General features: G+C 31.7%; 1 long non-coding RNA gene across 1 annotated transcript in view; it reads left to right on the top strand.

The window, feature by feature from the left end:
• The first annotated feature begins 7,081 nt into the window (after positions 1–7,081).
• The window catches only part of LOC148282426 (uncharacterized), a 299,440-nt gene continuing 282,969 nt past the window's right edge, over positions 7,082–23,552 (top strand). The window contains exons 1-2 of the long non-coding RNA XR_015822101.1: positions 7,082–7,107; positions 7,727–7,776. This is a non-coding gene — a long non-coding RNA (uncharacterized LOC148282426). The remainder of the gene's footprint in view (positions 7,108–7,726; positions 7,777–23,552) is intronic.

Here is a 23,552-nt window from a genome sequence, read left to right as displayed (position 1 = left end):
TGTTTTTGAGGGCTTTCAGGGTTCTGCGACAATTGCTGTTAACCAAGTTTAGGTATTCTTGCAGAAAAAAAAAACACAAGGGGCCAAATCTGAAGAGCGCGTTGGCCCGTTTGAATTGCCTCTAGGTGAGACGAACTGGAATCTGTCTCGCAAAAAGTCAATGCAAACCCTTACTGTGTGGGTTGTAGCCACATCTTGCTAAAACCAGACATTTTCTTGCTCTATTGTTTCCAATTGAGGAAAAAAAATGTACCGGATCATGGTCAGGTAATGTGCAGAAGTGACTGTTAACCACTCGATCGTTTTTTTCAAAAAAGTAAGGACCGATGACCCCAATTCTTAAAATTGCACGCCATACTGTCATTTTGTCAGAGTAAAGAGGTCTCTGGTGAAGCTTCCTGGAAATCGTATTACTTTTATATCGCATATTCTGTTTATTAACACATCCACTGGGGTTAAAATGTGCCTTGTCATAGAAGAAAACTATACCCTCTCGAGGCAAAGCGGCAAAGATGTTTTCACTAGCGAGTGCTCTGGCTCCACTAGCTCCAATAGACCACTCCATTATGGTGACTGACACCACTTGGAACATAAATTTCCCGTCCCCCTCTTTTGAAACATTCCCCTTTTAACCATCTTGGACAGTTAGGCAGGGAGCAATGCCCTCTTGAAATCCATGCCTCTGCCACGCGTTACCTGTATAATACGTTACAGGCAAATCTTGTGATATTTAGGACACATCGCCAGGAGAGATACAGACAGCCTCAAAAAGCTCGTTTGATGAGCGGAATGGAGAGGAGATTCAGAGGTTGCTTACCTACCCGATAGATTGATTAAATAAAATCTACGCCCGGGTCTTCAGTGACTAATATCTTTTGCTCTGCTCAGAACAGGACTTCTTGAAGGCAGGCGACAAAAATAATGATAAAGTGCATCTGCCATCTTCAGTCAGGAGAACAAGGACGACAAATAGAGAAGATGTAAAAACTGCCTACATAAATTTTGAGATCAGTGCAGATTTAATTAAAACAACTAATTAAAATATTACAACAGAGATGAAGAACATTTAAGAGAAGGTAATATGGAAGTCTAGGCATCTACAGGGCTTATGACCTGTCAATGGCTGGTTTAAGTGGCCACTTTACACACTGTGTAACATTCACCATTCTGCCTATATTTGAACATCCATATTTCTTCAATTCTTTCATCTGTTGATGTTTGTGAAGTTAAAGAGCTGAAACCTTTATTTATGCGGGTGAGATTCATCTAATTAAATTATTTCACCTACATACTAGGCAACGCCTGAAAATATTATTTTTTCAATTTCTATACTTCTTCATGGACCAGGTAATTTATCAACAATATTTTGAGTTTGTCCAAATTTTTGTTGACAAGGACTGGATTCAACTCCCTGGGGAGCTGTTTATATTAAAATATTAAAACAGAGATGAAGAACATTTAAGAGAAGGTAATATGGAAGTCTAGGCATCTACAGGGCTTATGACCTGTCAATGGCTGGTTTAAGTGGCCACTTTACACACTGTGTAACATTCACCATTCTGCCATTCTTGTTAAAACAACTAAATAACTTATATATTGTATACATAAGGTGATCAGTCTTACGCCTCAGGTGCCAGTCCAGAGACAGTTATGCGTTTTTATATGTGTTTTAGAGTTCTTTCATTTAATATTCTAGAAGCGGCGCAAATGTTTGTCAGATTACAACGACACTACATTGTGGCTTAGCAAACTTACAAAACATGCTGAAATTATGATAACCTGAATTAATCGCCCTTTGTATTTATAAATTAATCATAATGTTGGATCTGTCACCACTTAAGCAAAGCTTGTGTTATTTTGGTTTGATTATTTTGCATGATTAGTTACATTGTATAATCTAAACCCAATACAAATCGTAATAAAGCGGCCACGAAATAGTAAAATAAGATTTTTTTTATTTTTTTTATTTATTATTTTGATTTTTTTGTTTTTGTACAATAAGCATAAGATGTAAAACAAAGTATTAAAAAAATAAAAAATAATAACATAGCATTAAAATACATATTAAAAGTAAGAATAGTTTAAAAAAATATATCACAAAGACAAGGCCTTTTCGTGGGTATACAAGAAATGTTTATGAAATTTTTGCTTCTATAATACAGAAGACAGATATAATATAAGAAAGAGAAGAGAAAATAGGTATAAAGGTGTGAAGTGGTTAAAGTGTAAGGTAAAAAAAGGTGTATAGTGAGTTTTGCATATTAGTTTAATTTGTGTCCTGACGAAAAGACGGGTGCATCTTAGTGGTTATTTTTTTATTATTTAATAACATTTAGTATTACTTTTAAAAATTTAAATAAGCAAAAATAAGATGCTAGATGAAACTTGTGTAACACGCGTTGTAAATCATTTTCTAATTGTGCCACCATGGTTGCATCGTCTGCGTAGCATGTGATGTTAACGACCTTATCTCCCTTAGTCCTGGACTTGCCACTTCCTTTATTCTTAAAAGCGTTTTGATATATTTATTTTGTTTGTGTAAGAAGTCTTTTGGTTTATATATTGTTAAGTATTTTGTTCTGAAGATTATTTTTTTTAAAGCCAATCAACAGGCTTAAGTTAGTTCTAAAATATTGGAATTAATGAGTAATACTTAATGTTAACATTCTTACAATCTGATTAAATTAAAAAAGTGTATAATTAACAAAAAACATGTATAAAGCATAATCTAGGCAAAAATGGCAAGTGTGACATCGCGAATCAGGAGAGACAACACCGCTTGCTTCTTAAATGCTTGCCTTTGCTGTAGAAACATATCGACAGTACCGTTTTGTGAGATTTCGTTCACTGTTCTGAAGATTTAAGGTAGAGGGGAAAATAATCCGATGTTAGTTTCTTATTTCACACAGCAAGGACAGGATTAGTACGCAAGTTACGGCTAGGTACATTGATGTTTATCTGAGCAAGGATATCATGGGCATCTACATAGTTAGATTTAAATTTGTGCAAGAATATCAAACCAGCCAAATTCCTTCTAAATTCTAAGCTAAAGATTTGAAAGTACTCTAGACAATCATAATAGTTGATTATGAAAGTATGTGATCCGATTCTAAATATTAACGAATTAAAAAATTTACGTTGCACCAATTCTATCCGCATTTTATGAATATTATAATTAGGAGACCATATTATAGAATTAAATTCAAGCAAACCACGAACAAATGATTTATACAATGTCATATCAATTTTCGGGCTTTTGAATGGCTTAAATATTCGCAAAATAAATCCACAGATTTTGGACGCATTCTTTGAAATGTGGTCAATGTAATGGTTGAATTTAAGTTTGTTATCAAAAATTATCCCAAGATCTCGAATTGTCTCGACGTTCATTAAAATTATGTTGTCAATCAAATAATTGAAAACGATTTTATTGTTTTTTTTTGTGTATTTAATAGAAATACATTTATTTATATAAAAAAGAAGTAGTTTTTATGACAACAAGAAAACAAGGAATGTAGGTCATTTTGTAGTTTATGACAGTCATACATTGATTTTATAATTTTGAATATTTTAAGGTCATCTGCAAATAAAAGATATTTGCAAAATTTAAGTTTTAAAGCAATATCATTTATAAATATCAGAAAGAGTTAAGGTCCGAGGTTGGATCCTTGTTGTATACCAGAGGATATGGAATAAGAAGAGCCTGAAAACCCGCTGATAACAACGATCTGAGATCTGTGCGTGAGGTATGTTTTAAACCAATTTGATAGTGAGCCATCCACCCCGAATCTCTGAAGTTTTAATAGTAGAAGATTGCGATTGACCTTATTGATCTTAAAATGTTGAACTAAGTCTGTGTCTTTGTTGTTTTAAATATGTGCAATTTAAAAATTATTCCAAAGCCCCGGATTGAGTTGCAGTTACTCCTGGGAACTTAATTCATTTGTATTCTACTAAGTAAAACAATACAAGTAAATAAATTTAAAAAAAACATTTTCTAGGGTGGTTTAAAATACGCATATTTAAAATAACTTACAAGAAAACGAGCGTTTCGGGCTCTATGGGACAAACATCACGTATTATGTTACCATGCCACACTTGAGCTCACGTCAGGGACGTGACGCCGACTGCGGGATGTTTCGTATGTACTCGTTTTAAAATCAGAAAATTATAAATAAAACTTGTGTTTTATATATTGATAGTTATTAAAAATATAATAATTAAATGCGTTCTTAATATCAAAAATATTTTTAACGTTGTTTCCAATTTATAAAAATAAAACAAAGTTTAAAACTGAAAACATTTTTACGCAACTGTTTGTTCTTAAACTGACCGTAAGTCACCATTTTGTTTTCTCTTTAAACCTTAATAGTAAACGACTGTATCTCCCATTTCTTGCTGTAGCATCCATACAAACAGGGGTTTTACTCACATAAGCCAGCACAGCAAATATACGAGCTACCACTATATTTTGCTAATGCGCAAAATGGTGCAGAAACATGTCAAAAATAACACTGAAATGCTACGAAGAGGTAGCAGTATAAAAGCAATAATTTGTTTAAATAAACCACTAGAAATATACGATAAATGAGGGTAGGTTTGTTTAAATGTTGCTCAGCGCTTGGATTGTGGTGATTTCGAAGCACTCTGTATGAGATATAAATTTAATCTTACAACCCTAAACTTTTGACACCCTAATAAAATACAACGACAGTTATTTTTTTTATAAAATGTAGCTTCAAAGTATTATTAAATATTAAAAATAATTACCAATCTTTCAGCTGCTAGTTTATTGTAAAGAAGTCCAGTGATTTTTTTATAATTATTTTTGTTTGTTAATAGACTATCAGCCTTTGCCAAAATTAAAACAAATGTATTTTTATATGTATCATGTTATCATCACTTTGATTTTTAAAGTTATTCAATTTAAAAATTACCTCGAATTTGTTTCTGGATCAATTTTGAATTAATTCATACCATTATTAATTAAATAGAGTTTATATTTATTTGGCTATACCTAAACAAAACTCGATTAAAAAATAAAATTAAAAAATGACGATATTATTTTTAAAATATTATTATTTTTGATTGAATAAATGTAAAACAACTTTATTTGAATAACTTATTTTTATTTGTTCTGCCGACCAGTTCGAAAGCTACACAATTAGTAACAAGCATTATAAAAGTATACTTAACCAATGAATGTAATCCAATTTTATTTTTAAAGTGATAAATAATATGATTGAATCGAAGCTTTTGTAAAGATACACATTATTTAAAACTGATGGAATGGGCTAAAATAAACGTTGTTATTTGGTTTTTTTTTTTTTTATTTAAAATGACTTTTTCAAATTTCTATTTAATTCAATCTATTTAAAAAAAAATTTGATCTGTACAAGTTAAATAAATTATAAATTAAATGTTGGTGGGTTTAACATTTAAAAATTTTGTTTCGTTATTATTGGTTATTTGTTAAATAAAGTATGTGTATTTGTTATATCTTTTACTGTTTGTGAACTGAAAATAAATTTTAATGACCACAATAGATAGTTCATACCACGTTTCTTCTAAAGATTAAACATTATTTAAAATATTCAAAAACTTATTAAAAACAGCAAGTGAAACTTAAGTGTGCACATAAATATATTGTGTTCTTTATCTATTACTAAACTATGTACTAACTTTTAAAATTTGAAAAAATAATGTAATGTAACCCGTAAACAAGCCTCGGCTTTGCGAGAACCAAAAATTTAGTAATGTTTGATATTTTATTTGTTAAAATGAAAAAAATGAAAAAAAAAAGGATTCCTACAAAACTCAGTCCTGCCCTATGTGTATTTAGTCGTTCTTTAACCGCCAGCCGGGCTTTGAAGTGATCTTGACATTTATTTCGAAACCGAAATGCTTGGTTGTGTCGTGAAAGCGTGTAGAAACCGTTAAGATAAAAGTAAAAAAAATAGGTCTAATTTATCATTAGTACGTAGGTACTTAGAAACTTGTTTATGATTGTATTACAAAAGTTAAAACAGTTCATTTTCTATTATTGAATTTTTGTTTATGGTTGAAATCCAAAACTGTAAATAACTGATTTTCAAATAAAGATTTTTTTTTGCAAATGTCGAATTTTGCTTGACTTACCAACAGTAATGCATTTTGTGCGAGAGTCCGTCTTTCAAAAATGTTTTAAATGTCAGTTAAAATTATGTACGTTTTACCAAAAATCCATTTAAAAAAGTAAATATGTAGAAATTAATAATTTATAAGGAAATGAATTAATTTCGTATCCATTAAAAATAATTGTTGTTTGTAAACGTAAAAATACAAACTTTTTTTATTAGATATCAAAACATCATTTTCCGAATTTTTCAATATGTGCATTTTAATCGAATGTAACCCTGGAATGTCGATGAAAAACACACGTATGCTTCTGATTTTTTTTCCACTTAACATATTGAAGATGTTTTTATTTATAAACCTTGGGGACGTAAATTATAAAATTTCGAAAAAAACTGCACGTAAATCTGTTCAGCCATTTTCGAGTTTTTCTGCGACTTAAAACGGCGATTCATTTTTATACATATAGATTACTTACATTTAATGTACTTGTATGTGGGTAAAAAGTAATGAACATTTTCTGTAGACTATATTTAAAATAAATCACGGCTTGCCATTGCAATACAAAACCTTATGCGGAAAAGGAACTGTAAATATTTATATATAATATTTATCATACCATGCATTAAGCACTAAACAATTCTAGCAAAAATTAAGCCATTTGGTCACGACAGGAAATAGTTCAAGCGGTCTAATTAAGTTTTATCAACGATCTAAGTGATTTATGATTCCTTTGTATATATCATTTCCCGTTAACGTTAATTTATTCCTAATACCAACTACGCAATTAATTTATAGCGATATTCAATCTGTTTTTTTCTCAAGCCTGAGTGCTCTGTAATATAATTCATCAATGTAATTGGGCCCTAAGGTCAGTTGTCGTACAAAAAAAATATAATATGACAAAATTGGTAAATAAATATTTAATATAAAAACTAATATGTATTTTAAACGCATTAAAACCAAGATGGAGAACATTTTCGAGAAGAAAATGTGGTTGTCCAAGAATTTCATCAGAATTCCCTTTCCACACCTAATTGTGCATAGGGCGCTGCACTGGCACACGAATCGCTGTGAACCTTGATCATTTTTGTGACATGAAGGTAAGATGATCAGTCTTATGCTTCAGGTACCAGTCCAGGGATAACAAAGTATTCGGGTGCGAAGACAAGCAAAGGAAATCGAACCTGCACATTATATTTTTGTACAAGCAAAACTGAAAGGAAAGCTACGGTCTTTAAAATGATTTCGTTTATGTTGAGGGGTGTACCTTTATGAGCTGATTGTTGTAAAGTTTAAAAGCTGAAACTTTATTTAGGCGGATGATATTGGTCTGACTAAATTATATCATCTTCTAAGTAAGCCATGCCTAAAAATATAATCTTATCTTATCTGATTCGGATCTAGGCTTTTATACCGAGGGGATCTATTTCCATTTCAGAAACTATTTTTTTCTTATTAACACCTCTTACTGAGAAGGTAAAAAAAATAAAAATAAAAATCCAACCAAAAAAAAAATTTAGATAAAAGTATTCTGCATATTACTAAACTTGTAATCGAAGTTGTATATTTACGATTGGGGTATGAAAAATAAATTAACTTTTTTTTTCAGATATCGCAAGACTATATTCCTGAGAAATCTGAAGGACTCCAATATTCAAGGTAAGAAAACAAATAAAATGTTTTTATATTATTAGTTGAAAGAGTTTAAATGTTGTTATAAATTGCTTTAATATTTTTTTGCATAGAGAACACAAACAAGGATGCTTTTTATTTTGATAGCATAATACACCTACTTGAATGAAAACATTCAAACCAAATTATATAACCATAATGAACACAATTTTTAATACAATGATACAAATATCTTTCGTTACCCGTATGTTATAAATAAACCTACAAATTTTACATTCTGAGATCATTGGACTTTTAAGTATCTATCTTTTTAATTTTTATCGTGTTAATTGAAAAATAAAAATACCCTTAATTGTTTTAAAAAAATTATAAGAATGGGCGGAAGAAAAAAAATGGACAGAAAATGATTGGGAATTTTTTTTATTTTCTGATGAATCAAAATTTAATTTGATTGGTTCAAACGGTTTGCAAACAGTTCGTCGCCGAGCTAGTTTATGCGCATTATTTTTTTCATATCCTCTATCTTAATTTCTGGAAGACTAGTGTCGGATTATTATACGGAAGGATGAACGTTATTTTTTCTGTTTAATTTAAAAGTATAGGATAATAGTACATCGAAAAATGGTCCAGTAATAACATATCCAGAAAAAGTTTGACTGTATTCAAAGTTAATAAAAAAAATATTGAAAGACTCTTTCATCTAACTATCTACTTTTTTTCTCAGGTAAACAAAATTTTTTTTTTAAAATGATGATTCCCATTTTTAAAAGTCTATGATATCTGAGCCCTCTTGACCCTAATTTTTTTTTTAAAGTTTGACTGTGCAATAAGGTTCTCATATACTTAAACGGTATAAATCCGATCTGCCAATCTTATATCTTAAAGCAGAAAAAAATCTGTCGAAAAAAAAGTGGCCTCGCGTTGAAAAATACTGATCAATACTCTAGTGTTTATGTGAGAAACAATATATCCAGGACATGTGTTGTTTCTCGAATACACTGAATTTTCATTCTGCTATAATTTTATGTGGAATTAAAAAAAATATGGTATTTGTGATATTAAAACGTAGGTCTGTTCTCATAAAAAAGGCGGCATTCATAAAACACCCAAAATGTGGATAAGTTAGGCTTATCAAATTAATTAATCGAGTTTTTCTAATGTGTTAACTTCTTTGATAGCTAGTTATTTATTTGTTTTTGTTTAAATATTAAGATTTTGTGTAAATAGAACCTTCTCAAAGGATGTTAACGATATGTGTGTTCAGTACTGTGTTTAGAATTCGCTGAAACATCAAACATACGTTTCAGCTTCCCTTAATGTTAAGATGAAGGAATTTACCTGAAATGTATGTCATTTTATATATTAGACTTACCTCTAAGGCAAGGTTCATTTAACTAATGGGTGAGGCAAGATTTTTCCCTAAGAGTAAATATTATTTTTTAGTTATGTCAAATGAACCGCAGACATTTTTTTACATATTTACTTCTGGGTATTTATTTACTTACTCTTGATACTATTTTTGACAGACACCGCGGCTCTGTTGGTTAGACGGAAAACTGTAAAACAGGCGTCGCGGGTCTTTCAATTGGTCTGAGTGTTGTAGTATATATTTCATCGACTCCTTCCATATTCCCTCTTTCCTACCTTGGACAAGCCTCTGAAAAGAGGCTTAGCGGGTTTTTTTATTTTTTTTAAAGCAATTTGGAAAACGTGTGCTGGTGTTGTAGCCAATTCAATAAATATGGCGATCGATATCTACTAAATGAACGATCTTTATAATTGTGAACTGTATACAATATTTATTTTAAAGCACAGTGCGCTCCGTGACGACCAAAAACTTCGAGAAAAAAAGGAAATAGAGAGAGATTATAGCCCTTGTGCTATCTTTATATACTAAGTATTAATTTATTTTTAATTGATTTAACGTTTTGTACATTTGCGGGCCTATTGCCAAATGGCAATTTCTTCCAACCAACCAATAAAATAAAAGTTTTATTTTTATAATTCGAGTTACAGAACATATTCATTAGCAAAAAAGATGAAAAACCTAAACATATATAAAAATAGAAATAAACATAATAAATTACCTTAAATCAAAACTATTACTCGATGGGAAAAAGGAAAAAAGAGGAAAGAGGAAAGGAAGAGAGAGAGGAAAGAAGAGAAAGGATATGTTTTTTCAGACGTGATTTAAACAGAGATAATGTAGTAACATCTTTGATGGTGGATGGGAGATGATTCCACACTCGAGTTGCATGGACACTGTATGAGTTAGAGAAGAAAGAGAAATTGTGGATGGGTATTAAGAGAGCGCATTGAGAATTAGAACGAAGAGGTAAACCATGAACTGATAAGCGTTGAAATTTTTCACGCAGTATTAGTACCCACCAAAGTAACAATACTCAGGGCCGCGATTATGAAAGACTATCTTCATCGGTATATACTGAGACGGTGTAAACTAAAATCGATATTTATGTACGAAAGTGTGTACATTTGCAAGAAAATTCAAAGTATCTTCGTCGGTAACCGGTAATAGCACATGTTTGAAAAATTGTTATCATATCCTATTTTTCATAAAGAAAACTTAATTTTACTTTGCAGATAAAATTTAAGATAAATTTTAACTTCCCGTCATTATCGAGGCCCTGGTGTGGCACTTACAAAAACCAATATGGATTTAAATTAAGAACTATTAAAGAAAATAAAAATATATAATAACATATTACAACAGAGATTTTAAAAATTAAAAAAGGGATTATAGAAGTCTAGGCATCCACAGAGTTTATGACTAGTAAATGGATCGTTTAAGTGGCCATTTGACACACTGTGTAACATTCACCATTTTTTCCTATATTTCAACATCCATATTCCTTCAATTCTTTCATCTGTTGATGTTTGTGAAGTAAAAGAGTTGAAACCTTTATTGTTGCGGTTATGACTCATATGATTGAATTATGTCACCTACATAGTAGGCATCGCCCGAAAATATTTTTAAATTTATATACGGACCAGCTGGATTTATCAACAATGTTTTGAGTTTGTCCAAATTTGTGTAGACAAAAACTAGATTCAACCTTCTAGGAATCTTGAACCAGCCAATGACAGGTCATACGTCCTGTAGATGCCTAGACTTCTATACTCCCTTCTCCAAAAAGTTCATCATCTCTGTTGTAATATGTTAGTATGAACAGGTCCCTTGGGGGTTGAATCCAGTCCTTGTCTACAAAAATTTAGACAAACGCAAAACATTGTTGAAAATAAATACATTTATAAATAATCCAAATTCTGATCGGATTGAGGGCAAACGAGTTAAAAATAGCGATGATGATGTCATTTATTTTTAAATCTAAAAATTGAATATAGTCCTGAACCTCACCTGACTACCATATTAGAGCGTGATATGTCATTAAGAACAGGGAGGCCTACAAATGGTATGCGTTAAGGATCATTATCCTCGAGCATTACCCCTGGATATAGGACGGAAATTTAATAATCATGTTTTATACACGACCGTCACTTCTTCCTTGATTGAGAGTACCATTAAATAAAAGTGTGCAAAGCCGTGGTCTCTTGGCGGTAGTAAATTCCCTTCATGGGTGTTAGAAGCGTAAAATATGGCTAATTTGGATATTATTATTTGTCCCCGGATATAACTTCCCAGACCTTTGGCAAACATTGTTTTAAAACCAATGTTTACAAGGGAATTTCCATCTTAAAGAGTAAGCGTGGAAACATGAATTTATTCATATTCGTTACTCGCAATTCTATGTAGGTACTTAAGTGATATAACATCGCATAATATGAATAAATACAACCAAAAACTCACGGCATCGTAACTTAGAAATCCAGCATCTAAGGCCGTTCAATGTTTTCCCAGAAGTAGGATAATTATATTTGTTAGTTAAAAATCACATTTAACAACATAAAGCTCTGTGATCTATATTTAGATTTTGACTACCCCAGGGTGTAGTGGTCACCGCGTTTGCCTACCATGCAACAGGCAGAGTTCTTACTTTTTAATAACAAACTTAAATTAAACCATCACAAAGACCACATTTCAAAGAAAGCGTCCAAAATCTGTAGATTTATTTTGCGAATAACTAAGTCATTCAAAAGCCCGAAAATTGCAATTAAATTGTATAAATCATTTGTTCGTTGTTTGAATTTAATTCTATAATATGGTCTCCTTTTTATAATACTCATAAAAAATGTAAATTTTTTAAATCGTTTATTTTTAGAATCGGATCAAATACTTTCATAATTAACTGTAATGATCGTCTAGAGTACTTTCATATCTTCAATTTAGAAATGAGAAGGATTTTGGCAGGTTTGATATTCTTGTTCAAATTAATATATAACTGTATAGATGCCCATGATATCCTTGCACAGATAAACCGTAATGTACCTCGCCGTAACTTGCGTACCAATCCTGTCTTTGCTGTGGGAATTTATAAAACTAACTTAGGATTATTTTCCCCTCTGCCAAGGATCCTCAAAACAGTGAACCAAATCCTATTAAAGGGTACTGTCGATGTGTTCCTACAGCAAGGGTAGGCATTCAAGAACCAAGCGGTGTTGTCACTCCTGAATCGCGATGACACACTTGCCATGTCCGCCTAGATTATGCCATATTTATGTACTTTGTTAATTATACATTTTTTAAATTTAAATGGATTTTATGACTGTTAAGACAAAGTTTTACTCGTTTATGCCAATCTATTAGGGCTAACTTAAGCCTGTTGATTGGCTTTAAAAAAATAAGTCATTATTTGTCTTTTGTTTATTTACATTAACAGCATAAATTACGAAGACTGATCAAAAAGCATAGCGAGTTTTGTGTTTTTTTCAAAAATCATTTATTTATTCATGAATATTCATTTTGTTTCCTTCAAAGTAATCCCCACCACATATTATACACGTGTGCCAACGTTTTTTCCAATCCTCGAAGCACTTCAAAAAATATTTTTTTGTGATCTTGTTCAGCTTCTCCTTCGATGCCGTCTTTATTTCCTCAACCGTAGCGTAGCGTCGTTTTTTTATGGGCCTCTTCAGTTTCGGTAACAAGAAAAAGTTACATGGGGCCAGATCTGGGGAAAAAGTGGCTGCGGCATTATTAATGTGTTGTTTTTGGCCAAAAATTAGCCCACAGGCAACGATGTGTTAGCACGAGAGTTATCATGGTGCAAAACCTAATTTTCATTCTTCCTCAAGCGTAGCGTAGCATCATCTTTTTAAAGGTCCTCAAAAAACTTCTCCTACGGTGGTTCGATGATTGGCCAATACTATTTTCTTCACTTCATCAACATTTTCGTCATTTGCGTCCGGCACGCTCTTCGTCGTTCACATCTTCTCGGCTCTCTAAGAACATTTTTTACCATCGATGAACGTTACTTTGGTCCAAGGTAGCTTTAACATTTACTACAGTTAATATTTGAATTGCGACAGCGTACTTATTTTTTTTTTCACACATAATTTGATACGGATTCTTTGGTCCATTTTTTAGAATAGGCAAAATCGAAGACAAGCTAAAACACGTGCAAGCAAAGCAGCTGTCAAAAACTAACTGAACATTCAAAATGACCAAACTTGTTGGAACAAATTAAAAACGCAAGTGCCAACATAACGCGAAAAAAAACGAATATACGTAACCCGCTACTTTTTGTTCCGATTGAAAAAATAATATTTGCTTGTATGACTGAATAGAAAAAAAACATTTAATTTTGAAAACAAACAGATTCAGTTGGTTTAATCCAAACAAACTTAAATACTGTAAAAATAATAAAAATTTAATAATGGAACCGGTAACTGCATAGAATTGGGTAATGCATTTGTCCACCCAAGGTTCTACGACCATATTAACTAAAATGTTATTTTAATAAAATTGTTAGTTAGAACCATCTCGAAGCAAGGAAACGATAAATTAATGTGCTCGAATAATTTGAAAATGTGAAGTCTGACTGCTTTTTTTATATAACAAGTTAAAATGACTCTCTTTGATAAGAATGCTTTCTCCGTGACACGGTGCTCCTATCGAAATGTTCAAGCTTTGCGTTGGCGCTGTACAAACGATCTTACCAAATCTTAATGGAAGTTCAGAAATAACGAAAGGAAATTCAAATGATTAATGTAGAATTGCGACGAAATGAGAGATCAAAAGTTCTTAAAATTGATACGGGCTAGGCGCACGCAATTTTTTTTTTCCCCACTAATATTGTTATTAATTTGATCGTATATTTTGTAAATAATAATGTGGAGAGATACATGTAATATCTTCATCATCATTAGACCTTTATCTACATCGGATAGCGCGTAAGTCACTGAACAAATTGGTTGCGAGATGGCATAAGGTACCATCAGTATTTTTTTAGTTTTCAAGTGTTTAAGTAAAGATTTTAGTAAGTACATTAAGAAAAAATACACATATAAAATGGCATTAAGGGTAATTAATTTTAGACCTTTATCTACATCGGATAGCGTGTAAGTCACTGAACAAATTGGTTGTGAGATGGCAGAAGGTACCATCAGTATTACTTTAGTTTTCAAATGTTTAAGTAAAGATTTTAGTAAGTACATTTAGAAAAAATATACATATAAAATGGCATTAAGGGTAATTAATTTTAGACCTTTATCTACATCGGATAGCGTGTAAGTCACTGAACAAATTGGTTGTGAGATGGCAGAAGGTACCATCAGTATTACTTTAGTTTTCAAATGTTTAAGTAAAGATTTTAGTAAGTACATTTAGAAAAAATATACATATATAATGGCATTAAACGTAATTAATTTTTGAAAACTGGACAAATTGGACATCGATTCCTTCAGTGGATTGAATTAAGGTCTTCTTTCAGCTCTCTTGAACTAAAAACTGTACAAAGTACTCAAATACTTCAAATAATAGATTGAATAATGGTATTTTTTCAGCTTTCCTGAACTGATAACTAGACATAACACGCAACTACTTCAGTCAGGAGATTGAATAAAGGTTCTCTTTTAGCTCCTTTGAACTAAAAACTGGAAATAGGAGTAATGATATATTGCAACAGGTCTTACAACTACTTAGGGCATGGATGGTTGAAATTTTAAGCCCCATTCACAAAATTTAGGTGTTTGATGGTTAATAACATTTACATATTTGAGCTAGATTACCAATTAACTTGCAGCTACAAAGCGCATGGACGAGTGGAATTTTCCCAACTTTAAATAAATATACAATTAACAAAACACTTTGTTCTTTGACCACTATAATTTATTGTAAAGCACTTATGGAATGAAAATGACACACAATTTCCATGAAAACATTAAAGTTTTCTGGAAAGCTGTGAAAAACTCCAGGAGTAGCAGTGAAAGCGGAGGCATGACAGTTGTTTTTTTATTTTATTTAAATCTTAAAGTAGGGCACACATATCATACATATTGTTATGTGTGTTCTAATAATAACATTACAAATATATTTAATTTATAAATTGTTTATCACATATGTCTTGACCATTATTTTAAATTTTGATATGTTTTTTTCTTCATAAATATTTTTTTCCATTTCGTAATACTTTTTAATTGCTTTAAATAAAATTGAATTTTGTGACTTTGCCTTTTTCCTAAATGGAAGTCTAATTTTGTTCTTTTCTCTAGTATTGTGATCGTGTTCATGCTGGTTCCGATCAATTTTTTTCCAAAATTCTGTTTTTTTATTAGAATTTATAATTTTATGAACAAATATCATTGTATTGTAAAATATTCTTTGTTTATATGTTAATAATTTCATTTCATTTACCATCGACTTTACCCTCGTATATCTGTTTTTTTTCAAAATGATTCTAAAGGCTTTATTTTGTAATACAGTTAATTTATCTATGTTTTCTTTGTTTGATAAAAATAAAATGCTACTACAGTAGTTAACGTGTGGTTCAATAATGGAAAGTTAAAGATAAGGATGGAAAATGGTGACTAGTGAGAGTGGAATAAAAGAAAGATGGAAGGAATACTTTGAGGAAGTTTATGAATCGCACACTGGTAACTCGGGCGGTGCCGATGTATCAACATTATCCGAGGTGTGTTTGAACGAAAATGATGAGGTAAGTCAGATTAGTATGAAAGAAATTATCAGTGTTGTCAAATGTATGCGGAACGGTAAAGCGCAAGGGTATGACTGTATTGCAGCAGAGTTTATTAAGTCGGGTGGCAAATTAATTCTCACATGGCTACATAAACTTTTTAACTTGTGTCTCAAGGAGGAAAGGACTCCACCTGATTGGAGGAGGGCAGTTGTTATGCCGTTATACAAGGGAAAGGGTTCTAAGGTGGAGTGTGGGAATTACAGAGCTATCAGTCTTCCGAGCGCTGTCGGCAAAATGTATGGAAGAATACTGATAGAAAGAGTAAGAAACGTGACCAAGGAGAAAGTATGGGATGTACAGAGTGGATTTATGAATGGTAGAGGATGTATGGATCAAATATTTGCATTACGCAATATGACAGAAAAGTTTTTGGCGAAAAACCAGAAGCTTTTTTGCGCTTTTGTTGATTTGCAAAAAGCATTTGATCGAGTTGATAGGAAAAAAATATGGATGGTTCTATCGGAGCTGGAGTGAGTGACAACCTTGTCCGCGATATTGCTTCTTTGTACAAAGATAGTGTAGCGTGTGTAAGGGTAAATGGGTCATTAACTTCCTGGTTTGACATCCCTAAAGGAGTCAAACAGGGATGTGTAATGTCACCGTGGTTATTCAACATATACATGGATAAATGTATGAAATAATTGAAAAGTATGGATGTGGGAGCGAAAATGAGTAATCTAACTGTCAGTTGCCTTCTGTACGCCGATGACGCAGTCCTCCTAGCTGACAGCAAAGAGGAACTGCAATCCTTGGTTACAAAGGTTTACGAAGTGTGCAAGGAGAGTGATTTGCTAATGAATGTGCAAAAGTCGAACGTCATGGTCTTTGAAAGAAATGTAACTATGACTGAATGTAAGATTGTAGTAAATGGAGATAGTTTGAAACAGGTCGAAGAATTTTTATATCTGGGTAGTATGTTTACTAGAGATGGAAATATGGGCAAGGATATTGAAAGGAGGGTTAGTGCCGGTAACAGAGTTAATGGTGCCTCAAAATCTGTCGTAGCAAATAAGTGTCTATCGCAAGAGGCTAAATTAGCAGTTCATAATGGAGTTCTGGTACCAACCCTAATGTATGGAAGCGAAGCATGGAGTTGGAAAAAAAGGGACGAAAGTAGACTGAATGCTGTTGAAATGCGATCCCTCAGGCGAATGTGCGGAAAAACAATGTATGATAGGTGCCCTAATGTCGAAATTAGAGCAGAATGCAAGGCTGAGTTAAGCATTATCGACAAAATTAATAAAGGTCTTTTGCGATGGTTCGGTCATGTGGAGCGAATGAATGATGAAAGAACGGCAAAAAAGATTTATAATGCGAATGTGTCTGGTTGTAGAAGTCGAGGAAGGCCGAGAAAGACATGGCATGATCAAGTACAACAAATTCTTGAAAGTGGTCTTGTGAAAAGTCAGAATAATCGACGTGCGTGCATGAGAAGATGTATGAATGTGAAGGAAGCAAAGGAAGTGTGCCAGGACAGAGTGGTGTGGCGTTCTATCCTCTCTGCCTACCCCTCCGGGGAAATGGCGTGATGGTTAGTTAGTTAGTTAGTCACTTATAGTTTTCGAAAGCACAGATTCTTCAGATAGAAGGGTCTGTGCTTTTTAAAATTACTTGTACTCTAATATAAACTTAAGGGGTCTTAAAACAAAGTATTTAAACAAAGTATTTAGTTTAATTCTATTAATTTTGTTCTTCCACAAAGTTAACGCCGATTCAATCAATAATATAACTTTGTATGATATCAATTAATTTACAAAAACATAACGTTGAGCAGAATAGTGAAATAATCAAGTGTTCATGCTGAAAAGTAAACAATAGAAAACTAAATAAATAAAACACCATTGCGTTACTATGATGAGAGCGTAAACTCTGTAAATGTCTAAAGTTTCTCCAAAATGTTTTCCATCTGTGTTGTAATATGTTAATCAGTTAAACTGCATTTGAATTTTTACATTTTTTTAAATATTTTTTAATCACATTATACATAAATTTGTTAAGGACAGAGACACAGTTTAAAGCGACACAATCAGGAACGACCCATGTCTGTGAACTTGCTCCGACTCGCTAGAAAATCCGTGTTGAGTCGGGGCACTTGCAATGCATTAATAACCATACATTTAAACACATATATACATATATATTCGCACATACATATTTATACTATATTTTATACATACATATATATTAAGTTTATACACATCATTGATACTTTATGCATTATTATATTTTACATTTATAAAAACATATTCATAATTTACCAGTTAGTCTACATTTGATCGCAGAAATCAATTCCCGTTGGAGCAAACCAATTACTCAAACCAGATTTGAATTTCGAAAATGACTCAGATTCCTTTGTTATCTGATCTAGTAAATTAAAAGTTCTTGGACCTACCAATGTATTGAAAATACCAATACAGTGTTCTATGCACCACTGGGTGCGGATAGGTAATAACGATGATGATGATATTTATTTTCTCGGAGCATAATATTATTAATGTTAATGTAATTACTTTCAAACACGGATAAATAAATACCAAGGTTGTTTTTTGCTTTTCGATCTTTCAACTTTGATAAGATTTTAATACGTGAATTCTTGGAATTGACGGCAAATATTTTTTTTCAAATAAACCTCCAATATATTTCCAAATAAAAGAAACTTGGAAGTACGAAGAATTTTTTCTCAGCCAATTTCAGCGTTAAAGGACGAGAAGAATTTTTGTTTATAAATCTTTTAAACCCTTAAAAGAAAAGTGTGTTAACACCAACTTCACGAAACAAACTCTGCCTGATGTAAAAACCTAATCCAAATTCCTTTCTAAATCCGAATAAGTTATCTGAAAGGTGTATAAATAAATGAACAAAAAAAAACAGGGTGTCGTAAAATTTCTTATCCAATAATTTCAAAAATAAAATATGAAATTTCTGATGAAATATTCAAGTTTGTTATTAAAAAATCTTTCTGGAAATTTAAAGTAATTTTTTATTGAAATAGAAAACAAGTTTTACTTTGGTCCACAAATTTAGAAGAACCGGTGACCAGTTTTTTTGCTTTCACGACAACCACAACACTAATACCCGTATGCAGAGACAAATTTCAAGGTGAGGAAAGTACATTCTATTATCTTCACCTTCGGGTTATTCTCTGCATTTGAAATTAGAATGTACTTTCTTCACCTTAAGTTTTGTCTCTGCATACGGGTATAAAACTGTCAAAAGGTTTTTCAAACAATAACCAGTTTTAAGTTTGGATTTTTCTGTTCTTACTGTAAAAATATATTTAATTCAACGACAAAGACTCCAGTCTCGAAGGGGTAGCAAAAGCAATGAAATCGGTCATCGGTAATTCCAATTAGCAAATTTCAGTACGACGTCTTTTAGTTTACTATTTTTTTTTGTTTATAAGTATATTTATAATTTGTTTTAGACATATCACAAAAGTGAAAGAATAACAAACGGCTTAAAAGATTTACAGTGCGAATTATAATGAATATAAAAAACAACTGAGAAAGACATGCCATGAAATTTATAAAGTACTTGTAGGTAGATGTGTCTTAAGTCGGAATAATCGACATGAATGCATGAGAAGTTATATGAATATAGAGGACGCTTTGAATGTATGTAAAAACAAATTAGTCTGGCGATCTATTCTCTCTGCTTACCCCTACGAGGCATAATAGTTTGTATGTTTTAGAAAATATATATATTAGTAACTGGTGGACCCGACAGGCGTTGTCCTGGTCGTTAGTTTGCATGCTGGTTCAGCTAACGTTTTTTTTATATACAAATTTTTGACAAAATACATATGAGTGGCATTTTGTCGGCCTCGTGGTGTAACGGTCAGCGCGTTTGTCTGCCATGCAAGGGGTCTCGGGTTTGATTCCCGACATGGTTAAAGTGAAATATTTATTCAAAACGATGTTTTCACATAAAAATATTTTATAGTCCTTGGACTAGTACCTGAAGCGTACGACTGATCATCTTATCTTCCTGTAACAAAAATGATCAAGATATGCTACGATTGGTTTACCAATGCAGTAGCCTATGCACTATAAGGTGCGGAAAGGGAATGATGACATTTGACGTTGAGTTCGACATTTCAATCTTTTCCATTTAAGCTACTGGGTAACCACACCCGATTTTTTAAATCAAAATCGGTCAAGCCGTTTAGGAGGAGTTTAGTGACATACACACGTACCAAAGAATAATATATATACCCAGATAATTTAAGGAATAAGAACACACGTTATTAATTTTTGCCTTTTTTGAGTTATTTATATATATTCGTAATAAGAGTAGGTTTTTTATTATTATCTCATGTTATGCTAAAGCTATGAGTTCTCGTCGTGCTTAAATCAAAATCGTGCAAAAATCATTGCTCTTGTGCCATAATCCAGGGAAAAGATATGTGAATACGTGTTAATGAATAAAAGTCAGACCACGTTTTACCCTGAGCATTGTGGCACTCAACTCATGCCCGACGCAAATTAAGTAATTTTTTAACCGCCAGCAGGATTTTGACGTGAGTTTGACATTTAATTCAAAACCAAAAGAAATGAAAAGAAAAATGCCTGATTGTTTCGAGAAAGTGGGCAGAAACTGTTCGGATAAAAGGAAAATACTTTTTATTGATAGAAAGGCACCTAGATACTTGTTTATGAATGAATTCTAAAACTAAAAATTCTTGATATTAAAATGTTGAATTTTAGTAGGTACCTGAGTACTTTTTAACGGTTGAATTCCAAAACAAAAAAAATAAAATTTTAATACAGAATTATTTTTGCAAATGTCTAACTCTGCTCTTCTAACAACAGGGGTGTACTTTATTTAGGATCCCGATTTTCGAAAATGTATTGAATGATAGCTAATATTATTTCAGTTTTACCAAAAATCCATTGAAAATAAATAAATGCGAGGAAATTAAACGGAATTTGAGGAAAGAATCTGATTAAAGTCCACAAAAAATTAATGCTGTTTGTAAACATTGAAACACAACCTTTTTTTAATGCAAAAAGTAAGCATTTGCCAAGTTTTTAATTTTCTTCATCCTCCACTGCGCAAATATCGCGTATAGTTTTGACTAATTTATTTCCTCGATTTAACCCGAACAGAAGGAGTATCGAAAATACTCACTTTTATCAACTTGGCATTCCATTTTGAAGGCTTGTTATCAAATAAAATAACACCTGTAACGTAAAAACGAACACAAGTACAGTTTTTTTTTTTTCGAATGGCGTATAACTTTTTTGTTTTACTTTTGGTGTTTTTTTTTCATTTGACATATAAAAAATGTAACTTTTTTTTCATTATTAAGAACCATGTTGTGCTCGCGTGGTAGTATTGTAGACTCATGAGCCAAAGGTCCAAGGTTCAAATCCCACTCTACCACAACTCAATTTCTGTTTTTCCAGCACAAGTTATTTACGACTTTCAGGAAATGGTCAAAAAATTTCAATATTTTAGTAAATATTATTATTATTATTTTTTATTTCCTAAATCCGTTGAGTCATGAGTTTTTTTAAATGCCTAGACTACCATTTTCCCTTCTCAAAAATGTTTACCTTATCTGATGCAATAATTTTCAATTTTGGTAACTGCCTAGGGAGTGGAGTCCAGCCTTGTCTACAAATATTTGGAAATAGTGAAAAGATATTGATTTAACTTACACTGGTATGGGAAGTAAAAAAAAATGAAGAAAATATTTTTTGGGCGTTGCCTAGTAGGTGAAAAAAATTAGCCAGATGAACATCACCTACATCAACAAAAGTGTCAGCTTTTTAACGTCAGAGAATCAACAGCTGAAAGAGTTGAGAAAATAAGGGCGGTAAAACATAAGCAGAATGCTGAATTTTGCAGTGTTTAAAGTAGCCACTTAAACTTAATTTAGTATTTATCTTTAAACCAAGAAAAAAAAAACATTCATAATAATATTTATATACATGCGGCCTTAGCCAATTACTACAGTTATATGAAGAAACATATCAACAGGATTCTGATCAAAAAGAACAAACAATGGCAATAAAATAATAGTGTACAATATATTCATTAACACGATAAACATATAAGACTTCGAGCTAACCCATGCCAATCCATTTTAATCCCACACTGTGTTAATGGCGAAAAGATTTACGAAAAGCCGGAAGATCTATTCCAAGTTGTGTGACAAATTGACTAATTTACACATTTTGGGTATTGGGGCATAAAAACGAAAGTTGCTCTTAGAAGATTTGATAAATATAAGAATTTGACTTCTGGTGACATGGTTGGGAACATGAAAAAAAATTGATTGCAACAGAGATGGGACATCACTTATGGCATAAAGAACTTTGAAAATGCATATAAGGTCCATCTCCCTTCTACTTTTCTCCAATGAAGGCGGATTGAGAGAAAACTCATTGAAAACTTAGCAAAATTTTCGTACAAACTGCGTGCTATCTGTATTGAATTCTTACGTCAAGTACTTAACTCATAGAAATCAATGATTTATTACAGACTGCCTTTGATTTATTAATTTCTCAACTAATGAACATTCATGAAGTTCTATTTCTAGCATGTACAGGGTAATTCGAAATAATAAAATCAACAATATTTTAAATATTATGTCTAAATTGTAAACAAAGAATGAGTTTCATCACCTAAGAACTTATTAAAACTAACATATTATTAATAACATAATTTGAATTTGTATTAATGTTTGTAGACAAAAGACCTGTTATTGTCATCTCTGTTGTTATGTAAGCCCCTGAGGGGGCGAAATCCTGTTTTTTGTCTACAATCATTTTAACTGCACAGAATTTTTTTTTATTAATTCAAATTTCTGTTGAATAAAATTTGACTATTAGGCTGTACTTTCAAAGATACTTGAACAAAAAAATGCATTCAGGGGATTGAAGATGGATGAAAACGATAATTAAATATTGATGAGAACCATTTTAGATGATAGAAAACAGTGAGGAATATCAGCATTAAGCAGGTTCTTCCGAGTTTAAGTTTATTTAAATGTCCAAGATGTTTGAAAACTTAAAAACGTTATATCTGAAAACTTACATTTTCGACATTCATAATTTTTATCCTGTACCCTATAAATGACAGTTAAAACTATAAACATATTATAAAAGAGATAGTAATCATTTAAAAAAAAGGGAATAAGAAAACCTTAGCATTTACAGGGCTTGTGACCCGTCATTTTAAAAACTTTTGTGAAGTTTCTAAAATATTCTGTGTCTCTGTTGTTATGTGTTAATCGTAATAACTTGTAAGGGGCTGAAATTCAGTTATTTTCTGCAAAAAATTTCACAAGCTTGAATATTCTTAAAATATTTTTTTAAATAATCATAATCATGAAATTTTATACGATCTGGCGATAGAAAAAACACATTAATTAAAAAAAATATTTATACATGTAAATTAAGTGTATTATTTTGAATCATTCTATACAATTCCCGGCATAAATATCTAAGTGTGCATAAGTACTTCGAGTCTAGTAATTAATTACCTGTCACATAAAGGGTTAGTGGTTAAGTTTACCGTGCAAAAAGAGGTTAAATTCGATATTGTTTAAAATGTTTAATTGTATTGTGATGATAACTAACCTTAAAAAAAGCTCTCTCTCCGCAAAAACAGTTTTTAATGCTTTGTTCTTCAATCATTAGGTACAGAGTTAATTATGATTGACAGGTATTTCAACAAAAA

The sequence above is a fragment of the Micrasema longulum genome, unplaced genomic scaffold (assembly GCF_059751315.1).
Source record: "Micrasema longulum isolate JH-2025_06_02 unplaced genomic scaffold, ASM5975131v1 h1tg000331l, whole genome shotgun sequence".
Classification (NCBI taxonomy): Eukaryota; Metazoa; Arthropoda; class Insecta; order Trichoptera; family Brachycentridae; genus Micrasema; species Micrasema longulum.
This window is presented reverse-complemented; position numbering and strand designations above follow the sequence as displayed.